This window comes from Myodes glareolus, chromosome 19 (assembly GCF_982192425.1).
Source record: "Myodes glareolus chromosome 19, mMyoGla1.1, whole genome shotgun sequence".
In the NCBI taxonomy this organism is placed as follows: Eukaryota; Metazoa; Chordata; class Mammalia; order Rodentia; family Cricetidae; genus Myodes; species Myodes glareolus.
The window spans coordinates 12,709,880-12,727,116 of record NC_142044.1 but is presented as its reverse complement, the minus strand read 5'-3'; the positions used below and the strand labels follow the sequence as shown (position 1 = coordinate 12,727,116).

At 35.9% G+C, this 17,237-nt stretch overlaps 1 protein-coding gene and 1 pseudogene across 1 annotated transcript in view; one reads left to right on the top strand and one right to left on the bottom strand.

Moving 5' to 3' along the window:
* Csmd3 (CUB and Sushi multiple domains 3) overlaps positions 1 to 17,237 on the top strand; it is a 1,053,984-nt gene that overhangs the window by 564,027 nt on the left and 472,720 nt on the right. The gene's annotated exons all lie outside the window — the stretch shown is intronic.
* LOC125415133 (ADP/ATP translocase 2 pseudogene) lies at positions 14,179 to 15,364 on the bottom strand (annotated as a pseudogene).

Here is a 17,237-nt window from a genome sequence, read left to right as displayed (position 1 = left end):
GAAATATCATAAAACATCATAATCTAAAATGTTCATTAACTTCAGAATCATTCAAGTTGAAAATTGACCAGGTCTCACTATCTGAAAACAGAACATATAACAGGTGTGAAAGCTTTACAATAAAACATGAAACTCGGGTCTCAGGATAGATGATAGTGTCTAAAAATTAGACAGAAATAGTAAATGAAAGAAAACAATGTCCTTTTGAGACTTGTGTTTTTATCAAACCTTAGCAAAATTTATGTTCACATTTATTATGTTCGGTTTTTTCTAAAGTCTCTCTCTGTCTCTCTGTCTCTCTCTGTCTCTCTGTCTCTCTCTGTCTTTCTCTCTGTCTCTCTCTGTCTCTGTCTCTCTGTCTCTGTCTCTCTCTGTCTCTGTGTCTCTCTGTCTCTCTCTCTCTCTCTCTGTGTGTGTGTGTGTGTGTGTGTGTGTGTGTGTGTGTAATAGGAGACTGCTCTTTTGTTCCTTATTGCCCAGACCTGAATGATCACATGGAAACTATATTAATTACAACACTGTTTGTTCAAAGTTTCAGGCTTATTATTAAGTAATTTTTACATCTTAAATTAACTACTTTTAGTAATCTGTGTATCCCCACAACGCTGTGGCCTACTGGTAAGTTTCCAGTATGCCCTTCTCCTTTGGCAGCTACATGGCATCTCCCTGACTCTGACTACTTTCTCTGTATCTCTTCCAGCCTGGCTATATTCTGTCCTGCCATAGAATGAAGCAGTTTCTTTATTAACCAATGGTAATAAAACATATTCACAGCATACAGATGGAGACCCTGATAACACATGCGTACGTGCGTGTGTGTGTGTTTTGTAGGATAGTTTATGGATATTATAGAAACTAATAAATATGAATCAATAAAATGATTAATGCAATCTATACCTATGACTGTAAAATCCTTGTTTGTTTTATTCTGTGTATTTCATATCTTAACAGAAATTAGGGGCTAAATGACCACAGTGTTAGCATAGTTGGGGCTGGATCTGTTAGTGCTGAGGGGTAGTCAATTAGACAATAGAAATAGGATTCTACTATTCTCACAAGATAAACTAACCTCTGAAAATCTATTGTCTGCATGTGATGCACTTGGGACTGCCCAAAAGAGAGGCAGAAATATATTTTACATATCTGTTGTATACAACAAGCATCAAGTTAGAAGTATTGCAATTGCTATCTTATCTAATCTTTGCACATACCAAACAACATAACTTCATAAACCCTCAGTATAATAATTAAATTATTCTATACTGCATCTAAAAAATACCTGAACATCAATACAATGTATTTTTCATTTTGTATTCAGATACTATAAGGTATTGTTAGAATAATTTTTAAATGGGTATATTTTATGAAGTGATAGTAGCTACAATAAGCTCTTGGATGCTTAGGATTTAGTAACATGAAGTGGGTAAATCTAGTGAAACACACAACACACAGATACACACACACACAAATCACAAGTTTTGGAGAGATCCATCTGTAAATTTCATAAAAAAAATCACTGATATGAATTTAACAGCAGGACTTTGTACTAATTAGAATGACAGCAAAGATCAGAGAGCTACTGATTTGATAAGTAGGCAAGATTTCCTACCTGGCTTTCAGATAAAAAAAAATGGTATAATAAGATCAGCAAAGGCAACTGTAAGAGGCGGGTGTCTGGGGATTTGCAGAGATAAGAAAAATAAAAAAATAAGATTCTGGAAAGTCCAGCTCCAAGAAGCCAATAGCAAACAATTTTTATGTTTTAACCATAAGTGTGCTTTAGAAAGCCGGCACAATTAGCATTGCATTTTTAGAGTGTGGTGAGTCTAAAGAGGAATGTCAGCAATCATAAATAGCCTATGGTTTGTGTTAGCACAAGATGATTGCTACCAATCATACAGAAATTGGTCTGATGTTGAAAGTAAACTGACAGGATGTTTTTATTGTGCAGGGACGGATAAAAGTTTGCAGTTGAGATCACTGAAGAATACAATAGACACTACAGTTCTTTAAAAGACAATGCAGCATTCTCTAATGTCTCAATAAAGGTTGTGAGAGGAGAGGAAAATCATGTATAACACCCAAAATTTTGCTTTACATGCTAGCTACTGTGATAGCAAGGAAATACAGTCCAGAGAAAGGAAGACCAGGTTCAAATAAGGGAGATAGAGTTGAGCTGGATAGTATTTTACTTAAGACAACAAACTGCTACTGCTAATAAGAAGCTGGATCTCAAGAAATGCCTGATGCTATTAATTACAACTTAGTGATCATAATGCCTGTCTACAGAACACACAAACAAGCTCCACACTGAAGAGATGCACTTGATACCTAATACAGAAACTTGAGATTTTTTCTAAAAAGCCAAAAACTGGAAATTCAGAAATATAGGTAAGTTTTTCAAGAATATTTTAAAACATAGTCAAAAGGAGCAAAGGAAAAGACACACGTGATCGTGGATCTGAGCTTGATATATGAGGACAGAGTGGAGGGAGGAGTCAACAATGTGTAGGGTAACATGACAAATGGCTCCTGCTCTTTTGTAATGAGGGAATGGTTTCTTACTAGACCAAGAGCGCAGGAGGAAAGAGCTGTGACAATGGGTGTAAGAGTTCTAGCTTCGCCATGTTTAGACCCAAGTGTGGCAAGAGAGACTGTCTCACATTCTTAAACACTAAAGAAAAATGTCCTCCGTGGTGTGTTTCATTTTCCCTTTGGGGAAGAAAAATTAAACAAATATTATTTATCTTTATATTATGAGCATAGACTTTGTTTGATGCTGCAACTACAATTAAAATAGGAATTTTTAAAATCAGTGTTTTGTTAACATACCTGCCCACCTGTCTTGTTGGATCAAACATATATTGTTTACACAAAAGGGAATACTCTTTGTGTGTGTGTGTGTGTGTGTGTGTGTGTGTGTGTATTATGAGTTACCTGAATCCAAATTTTTTTTTCTATTTATAAACCATGTTAGTTGTGGTACTGACAAGTTTTATATCTACTTGAATCTACTCGATATCAGAGAGAAGCAAAACTCAATAAATAAAATGCCTCCATAAAATCTGGGCAAGCCTGTAGGGTATTTTATTAATTAGTATTTCATGGGGAAGGGCATATCCCATTATGAGTGGTACCATGTATGGAACGTGAGTCCTGAATTCTGTAAGTAAGCAGGCTAAGCAGGACATGAGGAGCAAGTAAGTAAACGGCACCTCTCCATGGCCTCTGCATCATCTCCTACCTCCAGGTTTCGGCCCCATTTGAATTCCTTTCCTGGATTATTTTAATAATGAACACCACTGTAGAGTGTAGGCCAAATAATCCCATTCATTGCCAAGGTGTTTCTTCTTGGTGTTTTGTTGGAGCAATAGAAACCCTAATTAAAAGAAGTTGGTACAAGGAATAAGGTGTTGTTGTGACAGACCTGACCGTATTATTTTGGGGAGGATTGTAGAAGGACTTTGGAACTTTGCGAAGTAAATCCATTGCATATCTGGAGATCAGTGAGCTATTCTGTATGAGCTTGGAAGATAAGAACATTGGGAGCAATACAGATGATGGAGGCCATATCTTTAAGTTTCAGAAGGAAGATTAAAATCTGTATCAGGTCATTTTTTTATTTTGAATTAAGATGCTTTGGTCAAATTACCCATGATTAAGAAGAGACAATTACCACTAAGATGAAATCTTCTTGGAAGTGTTTCATGAGAAGCGGCATACAAAAGCTGTGCTCCAGAGGTGTCCAAGTTTGTACCTCCTGCTGACAGTCAAACTTGGTAGTGAAAGAGTCAACCAGGAGGTACTGATTATGAAGGCATGAAGGGGTTATGGAAAGCATTTGACACTTAGCATTGAGAGAGTTCGGGGGAGGATATTGGAGAAGGTAGAGCCAGCACTAGAAGACACAGGACTGAGGGTACCATGCAGAGAAGTTGAGGTTTGGCACCATGAAGGCTACAATGGAGAGGTGGTTGACCAAAGTAGAGCCCATTTGCAATTAAAAACCCCACAAGTTTTGGAGATGCCAGTACCTTAGGATTATCACCAAGAACAGCAACAACAGTGGAATGATACCTACCTGATCTTAGAAGATGAGTTGTGGGTATTGTAAAGAGCAGAGCTTCAGAAGGTATCAAAGTTCTTCAAAGCATCGCAGAAGATTGTGAGTGAATCCCAGACAATGGACGTGGAATTATCTACCCTGTTGGATTTTGGTTTTACTTTGTTCAGATTGTGATTGTGACCGGGTTCTTCCCTCTTAGAGTTATTTCACTTAATTTTGATTTTTACAGGTGCCCACAGCTGAAAGACTTGGAAGTTTTAAAAGAAATTTGGGGATTGTAAAGAGATTGGGTATTTAAAGGGACTGGAATTTTTATTTTTGAATTTGTAAGAATGTGAGATTTTAAAAATATTTATGCTTTATGTTATATTCACAGTGTTGGACCATCTTGGTGATAAGTTAGAAAAGAAAATTCTAATTGAAAATGAGGTAATTATGTGTCAGTTGACAAAATGTCAGTTGTGCTGAGTAGTTTTTCATCAAATTGACACATGCTAGAGTCATCAGAGGAGGGATCCACAGTTGAGAAAATGTCTCTATAAGATTCAGCTGTAGGCAAGCCTGGAGGGCATTTTCTTAACTAACATTTAATGAGGAAGGTTCCAGTCATTGTGGGTCTTGCCATCCCTGGGACAGTGGTGTTTGGGTTCTATAAGAAAACGGGCTGAAACATTTTTTAGGCATTTTATTTATTTATTTATATTGGATTTTACCAGGCAGGGTTTCTCTGCCTAGCCCTGGTTGTCCTCATACCCGGATACCAACCTGCCTCTGCCTTCTAAGGGCTAGGGTTAAAAGCATGCACCACCACCCGGGCTTAAAACATCTTATGATGACCATTAGAGTTTTGTGCTGGTGTTAACTTTGTCATTACTAAGAAATAGATTTGAAAGGTCAGTGTGTTTCAAACCCAGGAATTATTTTTTCATCTGCCCATCCTGTCTCAGTGTAATCTGTTGAATATGAAGTCTTTCACGATGCCAGTTATTTGCTTGCTTTTACTATGCCAAACATTACCAGACATATAATTAACAGTCTTTGTTCATGTGGTGCTGTTTCTTTGGGTGGAAAATCAATGTATTGTTTACCCTGTGACCCATTCTCTTGAAATTCTCTTTCTTTTTCTCTTGACTGCTTGTATGTCTGTTTACCAAATGCTTTCAAGGTTCACAGTGGCCAGAAGAGGGCATCAGATCCTCTGGTACAGGAGTTCCACAGGTATTAACACATACATAGGTGCTGGGCAGCAAAAAAAAAAACACAGGTCCTCTGCAGGAGCAACAAGTAATCATTAACCACTAGGCCATCTTTCTAGCAAGTTTATTTCTCCTTTTTTTGTTTGTTGAATTGTTTTGCTTTGTTTTTCAAGACAAGGTTTCTTTGTGTAAACCTAGCTGTCCTGGATCTCTCTACATGGATTCTATTGGAAGGGAAATTAGACAAGACCTCCTGAGTGGCCAAGTGGGGCAGTGTTGATGCAATGGAGAACAGGCTGTGGATAGGAATGGGCAGCCTCTCTCCACTGTGTGTCTGTGTGTTCCAAGGGACAAGAGCAGCTCAGTTATGTCCAAAACTACCCCATCAAGGTCTACAGAGTGTTCTTTGCTAACCAGATTGTGATTGACCTATTTTCAGACTTTTTTGAGGTTTCTAGATGTTTTACACTTATCAATGTAGCCATGTTATCACTTGTGGGGGATTATAGTTTTATATGGTACATATTTATATATTTGTTAATTCTTTAAATTGTGGTTGATAGAAAGAGGCATAAAGTATGACACATTATTGAACAAACACTTGATTCATCACCTGCACCTTGGAAATCACCTGAACATTGAAACTATATCCTTTCCAAGAAAGAATTGATGTTTTTCACCTTAGCTGAAGTCGAAAATTAGTATTTGTATTTTTATCCAGATGATTCTAAAGTACATCCAGGATTGAGAACCTTCACTAAGGATTCAGCAATATAAAACCATGCACAAAAAAGTCCAGGTAACAATGTAGGATAAGAACAGAGCCCTAACAATAAAGATCTTCCTCCCACAGAACCTATGCTAAAAGACTACTTAGGAAAATTATTTAAAGTGAAATTATTAATAAAAATGATTAGTCACAAGAGGATACACATATGCTAATGATTTAGACAACTTTACGGAAACTGTTCTTCAGGTACTATTAAAGGTAATAATAGCTATAATTATAATGTGATTAGTTGGCACTAAGCATGACTCAAGTGCTCTACTTACAATAACTCATTTGAACTTCAAGCAATCCCTCTGGGAAAGGGTTATTACAAACCAGGTTTTCAAATGATGATCTCAGGCTCAGAGATGAAAGACACATTGTACATGACCATGTAACAAGAAAAAACCAAAGCAGGACTTAGAGCCAAGTCTTGCGGTGCCAATGTCAATATCCCAGCCACCAATCAACTCTTCTAAGAACAGACTGTTATTTTTCTGACATGATCAGTTTCAGATATGGTTTCGTATCTCAATTTTATTTTGTTGGATTCACTGTCCCAGCTGATGTTATTCCAAGGTGCGTTCAACCATTTCTGCTCCTCAAATAAGCCACTCTTTATCTCCCTCTGCAAGAAGCACAATGTTAAATAACTGTAATGCCATTACTAAGATACTATTATCGTGGGTTGTAAATCCTTCCAAGCTTAACATGCTTCTCTCCTTGCCTTTTAAGAGACTATCTTTGTATTTTCTGGCTGTTTTTCCTCCTTAATGTTTCCTGAATTATTTTGTATATTTCCTATATTTTTACTTCATTAAATCCAAAGTTTATTATAGAAGGGAAATTATCGATGATCAGATTTTCATTCATAATGCTTCCCTTCAAATTAAGAATTTATTAATTGCCCGATGTTCCTTAGCTTGTTCGTAATTTATAGAGTCCTGCGAGGTAAAACATTATTTACTTTTTGAAGTTCTTTTAGAGTTCCATTACCTTATCCAAGGTTGTAAATCTAGTAAGTGGTTGAGCTGGGATTTAAAGCCCCCAGTTCTAATTCCAGAATTCTTAATGACTTCAGTTTTGTGTGCCATTAGGACGACTGTCCCCAAAATGAGTACATCAGCTCTGTCACTCTGATGCTGTGGCTTCAATTGTCCCCTGACCAAGCAAAGTGACCAACTGTCAAAGGAGATCAACCTTGCTCCCCATGGGCCTAGGAGGATACCAGAAATTCCTCCTTCAGGCTTATCTTTACTGTTTGCTGTCTACTAACAGAGCGCTGCATCACAAGAAAGAAGGTTACACTTTAAATTGACAGAATAGATCTTGTTCTAGCATTCTCACAATTATTAGTTGCTGTGAAAAATTTATTTATAGAAGCAACTAGTTGCTATTTTATAAATACCTGTTCTTTGTCATGACTGAATGCATCATCTTCTAACAAAAATTAGGTTAATAAGGAATTTGTAAAAAAAAATGAGGACTGGATTTCTGGAGTAGAATTTAGAAAGAGATTTTTGTTCTCATCTAAGTGTAGTATTTCATTTGACTTTACAACTTCTACCACAAAAGTGTGTCTGTGAGTGTGTATGTGCTTGTGCAATTGTATATGTATGTATTGATGTGTGTTTGTTATATACATGTGTATAATTATGTGGAAGAGAATGGGTATTTTCATGTGTGTACATATGTGTACATGTGTGTATATGTGTGTGCTTATGTGTGTGTGTGTATGTGTGTGTTAGTGTATGGGCATGTCTATGTGTAAAAAGTGGTTCTCCTTTGGACAATTCAATTGCCATTTCATTCTCACTTTTGAGTCATCTGCATTAGAGTCAAGCCAAGTGGATTGAATTGCATAAGATGTTTTGATCAATGTGTGTTCGTTGTTGATTTTTTTTTTTTCTCCACGGAACAAATCTGTGTCCCCAATTTTGCCATTTGGTGGAGGATAGACAGAAATGAGAACGTTCCTCCAATATAATAAGTAAGCTGTAGAAATATTTTACAACATAAAGCCTCCGTGAGTACACAGGCAGAGCCGTAAAAGAGGGATTTCTCAGCTACAGATACTAAAGTGCATCCTTCAGGAATGAGACCTGGCACAAGGCAACAGTCTTTACTGGCACCAGGAATTTCTGGACTCTAGCTTACTGGATAACATTCAAAAATAATTAGCTGTTTGAGTCAGATCCCAATGCTACATTGAACAGTTTGTGTTGCTGAATAGATATCACTGAACACTTAAAATAAATATACAGTAGGTTTGGACAGCTAAAAATAAAGGGTATCAGAATTCATGTCCACATGCAAAGGAAGGTTGAGGTGAAAACAAACCTCTAATGAGTACCCGGGTATAGTGGCCCATTGTTTCACTGTCAAATAAAAACGTCTGGCTTCCATAGTTAAAGGATTCTCTATGGAAGAATTTCATCTGCTGATTTCCCTCCTATGACTCATTTGCATCTTGGTGTCATTTAATCACCTCACTTCTTTGTTTTCTATACCAACACTAATTCTTCACATCTCTAGTTCTTAAATATCACTTATATACAAGTCTTCCTTTTATTATTTACTATTTTAGGCAATGTTTCAAGGGTTAAGAATTGTTGCCTTAATTATTTCTCCATTTTTAACAAGCAAGCTCTTGTTAAAATCCTCAACTAAATCCAATGGGTTTATTTATGAAAATAACGCTGTTGTTTTTCCTTCTTTACCTTTTAGAAACATCCTTTCCATGTTTGGCATAAAATATACTATATTTGTCAATATTTTTCTTCAGGGTTTTACTTCTTGCTTCATTTCTGTAACACAGAACTCATTCAGTATATTTTAACATTTTTTGGAAATAATCTTTCTAAAAATGATATTGACTATGCAAATTATTATTCCAGTCAATTAATAAATTCATGTTGAAGCAAGAGAAATTTAAATCTTTAAGGGATTTCAATATCTTCAGTTTTGCCAAAATTAAAAGGAAAGGAGTAATTGTAATTTTCTAGATATTAGGTTACTAGCAAAATAAAATGCTAAAAGATTGAAAACTTTTATAAGCTACTTGGAAAAAAATTGTTATGTTTTCTCCTTCCTTTCTACACCAAAAATCAAATTTCTGAACCATCTTCTTGATAAAACAGAGCTGATGCACATATGAATTCACAGATACTTTGAAATGTGAACACCTTCACACGTTTAAAACAAACATAAGCCCAGTAAGCAGAAGAGGAAGTGAATAAAAGGTCCCACCTATAACCAAGAAGCTATTTATGATCAATGCTATGTAAGAATACTCAACTGCATTCTGCATTTTAATCCTTGTAGTATCAATACAACTCACTGAGTGAACAAAATAATCTTTACTATTTATTTTATTGTATCCGTATATAATAGTCTTTTCTCAGAGTTTCACTGTGTATCCCTGACACACATTAGAATGCACTTTGTAGACCAGGCTGGTCTGAAACTCAGAGATCTGTCTGCCTTTGTAGATTTTTTTCTAATCTTTAAATTTTATTTCTTCAACTTAAAACTAAACTCATATTTCAAAATGTATAGCATACAATTTTAAGCTCAACAGAAGAAATTTCTTTATGATTTACTAATTTCTGCTTTTTTCTTCTTGCTTCTGTCTCATCACAACTTAACATCTACTCTGACATGCAAATGAGAAAAAATACCAGATTTTCTAAAACTCTGACAATTTTTTTACAATCACTAATAGGTTGAAATGATCTATATTTTTATGAAGGGTAAATAGTTTCTAATTTGATTTTTTCTTTTGTTGTTTAAATTTGAAATTCATTCATTCAAAATAGGTTATTTTCCTATGTACAAATTAAATTGTGTCATATAATACAACATGGTCATTTGGATATATAAAGAGGTATAGATAACTGTAGATACATATGGATACAAATGGAAATGTTTAATACTAACTGGTAAACATATGTCTCCTAAGGTTATTGTGAATACTCTTAATACTTGATCTCTTACCAGTTTTTAAAGAATGCAATGATAGTAGCAGTCAGCATGTTGCATTAAATACTCGCTTGAACTTCCTCCTATACAGCCAAAGTTTCATGACCTTTAACTAGCACTATTTTACCACTTTTCATATCCTCATGCCCAGTTTTTCTAAGAAATTGTGTTTAGTTTCCATATGTAATTGGAGCCATGAAATAATTCTTTTATATTTTACGTCATTGATTACCAACTTCTGTTCAACCCTTCCATCCCTATTCTGTGTTTTATTTGTTGAAAGTTTATAAAACATATATCATCATGTAATTGTCTGCTTCATTAACATGTAACAATCAAAAGTCAATAAGCTATAAACAGGAAAAATTAATACCTTTTACTGGTTTTTTTTTTCACATAATTTGCAATAAAGTAAAAACATACTGACCCTTTAGGTCTTACCACTCCTTGTTTCTAGTTTGATAACAAAGAAAATGAAAAGCAATAGTGAATTTGGAAATGTAATAACATAGAAATCATGGGAAAATTTTACTGTGTATGGATTTCCTGACTGCAGCTGAAGGCATTGGAAGTTCCCTTCTGCAACCTCTAGCACATTTACCACACACATACACACACACACACACACACACACACACACACACACACACACACACACACACAAATAGGCACAGGCATTTAGGGAAAATTACTAGACTGAGACTTTTTGTTAAAACAAAACAAAACAAAACAAAACAAAACCACCTGTCTTTTAATGTGGAAATATAACCACATTAAAAAAGAAAAGAAATCCATCTTTTTAATCAAAAAAATAATACATCTTCTGACTGTTTAATAACAGCTAGAGGATGATTCAGGTAATGTTTGTCAAGGAGACCACTTACTGAAATAGTTTACCTCAGAAATAAGTGTACATGATCAGAGACACAAGATTGCCATCTGGTGGTGATTTATGCAAAGCTGTTGTGCTTAATGACCTTTACTGCTAAGCCAGGAGGTTAAAGCTGTTAACACAACTTTGCAACAATGATAGATCATACTACTTGTGAATATTTGTGAATGAATTAATGTTTATATGATTAACCTTGGAAATCAAATCATTGTTTAAGATACATAGCTATGAACAAAATATTTTTCACTGAAAATAAAGTACAATCATTTGAATTTCTTATAATTAGACTTACATAGAAAACATCACAATATGTATTAATACACTAGCTAGTATATATAAAATTATAAGTAAATAAATGCTATTGCGTGCACAAAGTTATATTTATAACATATATACATTATTAAATATGTTTACTATTTTAAACATGTGTTTAAAACCATTAGTTTCCAAAATCTTCGATAAATTATGTAAAGAGCACTTTAAAATTTATCATAAAATTGTAACAGTTGAAATATTTTCAACTAGCAGACATTCTCATTTATAATTGATGAGAAACACAAAAGAGAGTTAATAATCATTGTAAAAATCATTCAGGATGTTTCTCTCTGTTATAGATTTTAGTAGTTTACTTTAACAATGATGCTGTGGGATATCTAAGTCAGATAGTCAATGACTAGTGCCTGAAACAAATACTTTGAACATTAAAATAAATTTGCTTTATATTGTCTTGTATGGATGTGCTCTTCTGTTTTACGGCATTTCTGTAGTATTGAATGGGTAACAGTGTGTATTGCAAACCAAACTAGAGTCAACTGAAGAACTCCATTGGTACTTTTTCCTTCTTTGGGGAATGACCCAAGATTTCCACCCAGTAGAATGTTTAATGAGGAATAAATGAAATTATGACATAATCCCACAGTAAGTAAATCTTGAGTGTCTCGATTAGTAAATAAATTAGAAAAATCAGCATGGGGATTTGAAAGTATCCCATTGTAAATTTAAACAGAGATTGCATCTGTTACTTCAAGAAGAGATGTGGCTAGCCTTTTAAAGCATCCTTCTGTTTGGTTTTTCCCTGTGGCACCCTCTAAAAATAAGCATTTGTAGAAGGCACTAATCTGGGAGACATATTTAAATAGTCACATTTTCATTGACGGAAAATATCACCAAGTGATATATTTGTGGCTTTAAATAAGAAGTGGTTTTGTTCTGGGAGCACTTACTATTAGCAATGCTTTGCTAGACTTTGAACTCTAACCAGAGTGTATTAGGATGTCAGAATGAGAACACTCACATGGGTCACCACCAATCACAAGAGCAGCTATGACCTGTCTCTGCCTCCACATTGGAGAAAACAATAGTAGGAGATTTTAGTTAGTATACACATAACAAATGAGAAAGCACTTTGATATCAATTGCTTTGAAACTCGACATTCAATAGGAAGCATTACAACATTAATATTTTACATATAGACTATCTTTATTTTGGACCTATAACAGTGTGAATTACTGTTTATTACATCAGCAAATACTGCTGGATGTTTGTTCACACATTATCATTTTTAAACAGTGCTATACAATGAAGCCTTACTTATTGATAAGTTTTTGTTAAGTGTTTTGCTTAATATAAGCAAAGGAAATATATGCTGACGGTTGGAGCTTTTCACCAATATAACCATGTTGGTTTGTGTTTTCTTCTGAAAACAAGGGTCTATCTTAATTCCATGCTCATATACATGATTGATTGGACCCTTCATCATTCACCTAGGTGTCAACAGAGATTGCCCTTGCAAAGGAAATGATAGACCCAATCATTATATATATATGAGAGGAAGATTTTGCTTTTGAAATCTTACCTTAGAGTTAGTATATTGTGTTGGTTATTATTTGTGGTGCTGTCTTATTTTGAAAATTTTAAATAAAACTCATAAAAAAGAATTTAAGAATGGAATAAATAGTCTGCTACTCATAGGAAAACATGCATGCAGGTTAAATTCACAGAATTTCAGTCATGTAGCCATGGGGATTCTATATATACAGGCAGTGTAGCTATGGTAAATTGCTTAATTTGCCTCAGTTTTCTTATAGATGCTATAAAGTTAATAACGCTATCTATAAACATTATTTAGAAGAGCATAGTTAAATATATGCAAAAGAATCTGGCTCACATAATTCTAAATAAATAATAACTATTATTCTGAGAATGGTAATTATTACTTCAAGACTCAGTCTTGCTGAAATATGGAATTTCCTTCCGTCAAGATTATATTCTGACGAAGAAAATTACAGTGGATAGCAGAAACATCATTAAGAAGCTGAGAAAATAGCATATTTTACAATGGCAGTTTGAAAATAAAATCAATTTACTCTTTGCAAATTGAATAGTATGCATTAATCATATGTAGGAAGGATATTTGACAACAATATCAGGCACAATATACAGTTAATACTCGATAGTTATTCTTCAAATATTGCCAGCAAAACCCAGCTGTATCATTTAAAACACAAAATAGTTGAATGATAATTCTTATATAATTTAATACAATGTAAAGTTATGAATTCATCATTTGAGCTCATTTTATCAATGTAAAACCCAAGTTCAGAGTCTGCTAGAGTACATGAATGCATAAGATAAACGTAATTGTGATGAGGATGTCATCACCAACTATTCTCATCTGCAAAATGATCTTCCTCATGAGTGATCATATGTGTGACATCCTTGCATTTAATACAAGAGTCAATACTTGATTGTGCATAGCTGTTGACTCCATTAATTCTGGCTTCTTTCTATGAGTAAGAAACAAAGATATTGCTATTGTCTTTAGCTGTGTGTATAGAAATGTCCTTGCTACTAACTAGCCTTCATTAAAGTTTGTATAACATAGTATCTAAAAAGTAAAACTAACAAAATAGTCACCATCATTGAAAATTGCAATGCTTGCCTTTTTTTTCTTCCTTCCTTCCTTCCTTCCTTCCTTTTTTTCTCTTTTCCCTTTCATTGAGACAGCATTTACATGTGTAGCCCTTGCTCTGTTGAAACTCACTCTGTAGACCAGGCTAGTCTCAGGGGGGGCAGCTAAATTTTATACAACATATTTTCTGTACTTGTAAACCTATTTTCTTATGATTTCCTATTGTAATGTCACAAATTATTTATATAATTAAGGTTGGAAACTGACTGTGAGCCACATGTGACTGCAGGACACTGAACCTGTAACCTCTCCTGAGCCTTCTCTCTAGCCTCAAAAAGAATTTTGAAACTCACTTCTTTTTTAATGTTTTTTTTTGTCTTTAGATATTTTTTATGTCTTCAATTTTTATTATCAGGATTGACTGAAATAAAAAATATAATTGAGTCCCATCATTATTGTCATTATGGAAATGGCTTTAAGAGAAAACTGGTCAGATGAATATTATTGCTTCCCACTTTTCAACCGGTAAATAATTGCCATTGATAAAACAGACAAGCCCAGAGAATCTGTCCAGAATGTTCAAGATATGGTGTATTATACAACGTGCCTGTTCTCGGGGAGAACACCTATGACATAATTATGTGTATTTCTTGATCTCATCATACAAGACAAGCACAAAGGCACCACCCATGCCCCTGAGAACGTTGGAACATGCACCCTTGAAAAAGGCCTTGCTTCCTTCATCACGAGCAATCTTCCTCCAGCTTCGATTGTGCCTATATACATGATATCAGTTCCTTTGTGTCCTGACTACATCATCATACGATGGCGAACCGTGTCAAAGGGATAGGAGGTCAAGCCAGCAACAGCAGTGACAGACTGTGCAATCATCCAGCTGATGAAGATGTGAGTGTTCTTGGGATCTGGAATCATTCCCTTTGCAGTGTCATAGATGCCAAAGTAGGCAGCTCGGTAGATGATAATGCCCTGGACTGACACATTAAAGCCTTGGTACAGGCCCCTAATCCCATCAGATTTGTAGATCTTAACCAGGCAGTCACCAAGAACTTTGAATTTCCTTTCAGCTCCAGCTTTGCCCACATCAGCTGCTAGACGGGTACGGGCAAAATCAAGGGGGTACACAAGCACAAGGGTGTGGCCCCAGCGGCACCACCTGATGCCAGGTTCCCTGCAAAGTAGCGCCAAAACTGGGTCCTCTTGTCCACAGCACCCAAAAAGATCTGCTTGTATTTATCTTTGAAGGCAAAGTTGAGAGCCTGAGTGGGGAAGTATCTGATGACATTGGCCAGGTTACCACGCCAGAAGGACAGGACTCCCTGCTCCTTGGAGATACGAACCACGCAGTCTATAATGCCCTTGTATTGCTTATCTGCCGTGATTTGTTTGCTGGCATGCTGCACTTGCAGCAGCAGCTTGACCCATTCGATGGGTGCTACCCGCCGTCTTGGAGATGGCCGCGGCCACTCCACCTGCCAAGAAGTCCTTGGCGAAGGATACAGCGGCATCCGCCATGTTGAAAGAGAAAGAAAAGGCAGAGAAACACAGAACGGGACTGGCTTGACAACCGGCTTTGACTCCCAAAAACAAACTATCATTTTTTATTTTACATACCATCCCAGTTCCCTCCACATACCTTCCCACCCTGCCCACATCCACTTCTCGGAGAGGCACATTGCTTTGGGGAAGGTCAAAGGCTTTCATTACTACATCTAGGCTGAGCAAGGTATCCATCCAAAGAAAATGAGCTACCAAAAACCCAGTATATGCAGTAGGGATAATTTATTATTATCCTGGTGTCACTGCCAGGAGTCCCTCAGTCTGCCCTAGCCATGCAACTGTCAACGATGTTCAGTTTGGTCCTATGCTTGTTCCTTCCCTGTCCAGCTGGAGTTGGTGATCTCCCATTAGCTCAAGTAGACTGTTTCAGTGGGTGTACCCATCATGGTCTTAACCTCTTTGCTCATATTCTCATTCCTCCCACTCTTCAGCTAGACTTTGGAAGCTCAGTCCAATGCTCTGATTCAGGTCTCTGCCTCTTTTGCCATCAGTTGCTAGATGAAGGTTTCATGGTGATATTTAAGATATTCATCAGTCTGACTATAGGGCACGTCATGAACAGGCCTCCTCTCCTCTATTGCTTAGTGTCTTAGCTGGGGTCATCCTTGAGGATTCCTGGGAATTTCTCTAAAGCCAGGTTTCTTGCTATCATGGCCCCCTAAATCAAGATAACTCTTTCCTTGCTCTCACTCTGTCCTTCCTCCATCACAAATATCCCTCCCATTCCCTCAAGTTCTTCTTACCCCTCCCATTCTCCCCTCCTCTTTCCCTTCCAAACTCCATTCTTCCACTACATCCATGTTCTCAATTTTGTCAGGCAGTCTTGTCTATTTTGATTTTCAAGGTGGATATGTGTATGTTTCTCTTGGGGTTCACATTATTTAGCTTTTCTAGGATCATGAATTCAATATCCTTTGCTTATAGCTACCTAGTATCCACTTATGAATGAGTACATACCATATTCATCTTTTTGGGTCTGGGCTACCTCACTCATGATAGTATTTTCTAGTTCCATTCATTTACATGCAATATTCAAGATGTCATTGTTTGTTTGTTTTTTTTTTAGCACTGAGTAGTACTCTAATGTGTGAATGTGCCACATTTTCTTTATCCATTCTTTGTTTGAAGACCATCTAGACTGTTTCCAGGAGGCATCACCATCCCTGATACCAGGCTCTATTACAGAGCTACAGTAATGAAAACAGATTGGTACTGGCATAAAAACAGAGAGGTTGACCAATGGAATTGAATCAAAGACTCAGATATTAATCTACAAACCTATGAAAACCTGATTTTTGACAAAGAATCTAAAATTATACAATGGAAAAAAGAAAGGATCTTCAACAGATGATGCTGGCATAACCGGATATCAACATGTAGAAGAATGAAAATAGATCCATATCCATTCCTGTGCACAAAATTCAAGTCCAAATGGATTAAAGACCTCAATATAAATTAGACCATGCTGAACCTGATAGAAGAGAAAGTGGGAAGTAGCCTTCAATGCATGGGCACAGGATACCACTTCATAAATATGAGCCTATTAGCACAGACATTAAGAGCAACAATAAATAAATGGGACCTCCAGAAACTGAAAAGCTTCTGTAAAGCAAAGGACACAGCCAGTAAGACCAAAAGGTAATCTACTGAATGGGAAAAGATCTTCACCAACCTCACATCAGACAAAGAAATGATCTCCAAAATATATAAGGAACTCAAGAAATTAGACATCAAAATTTTAAATAACCCAAATTAAAAATGTGGTACAATTTTAAACAGAGAATTCTCAACACAAGAATCTCAAATGGCCAAAAGATACATATAGAAATGTTCAACATCTTTA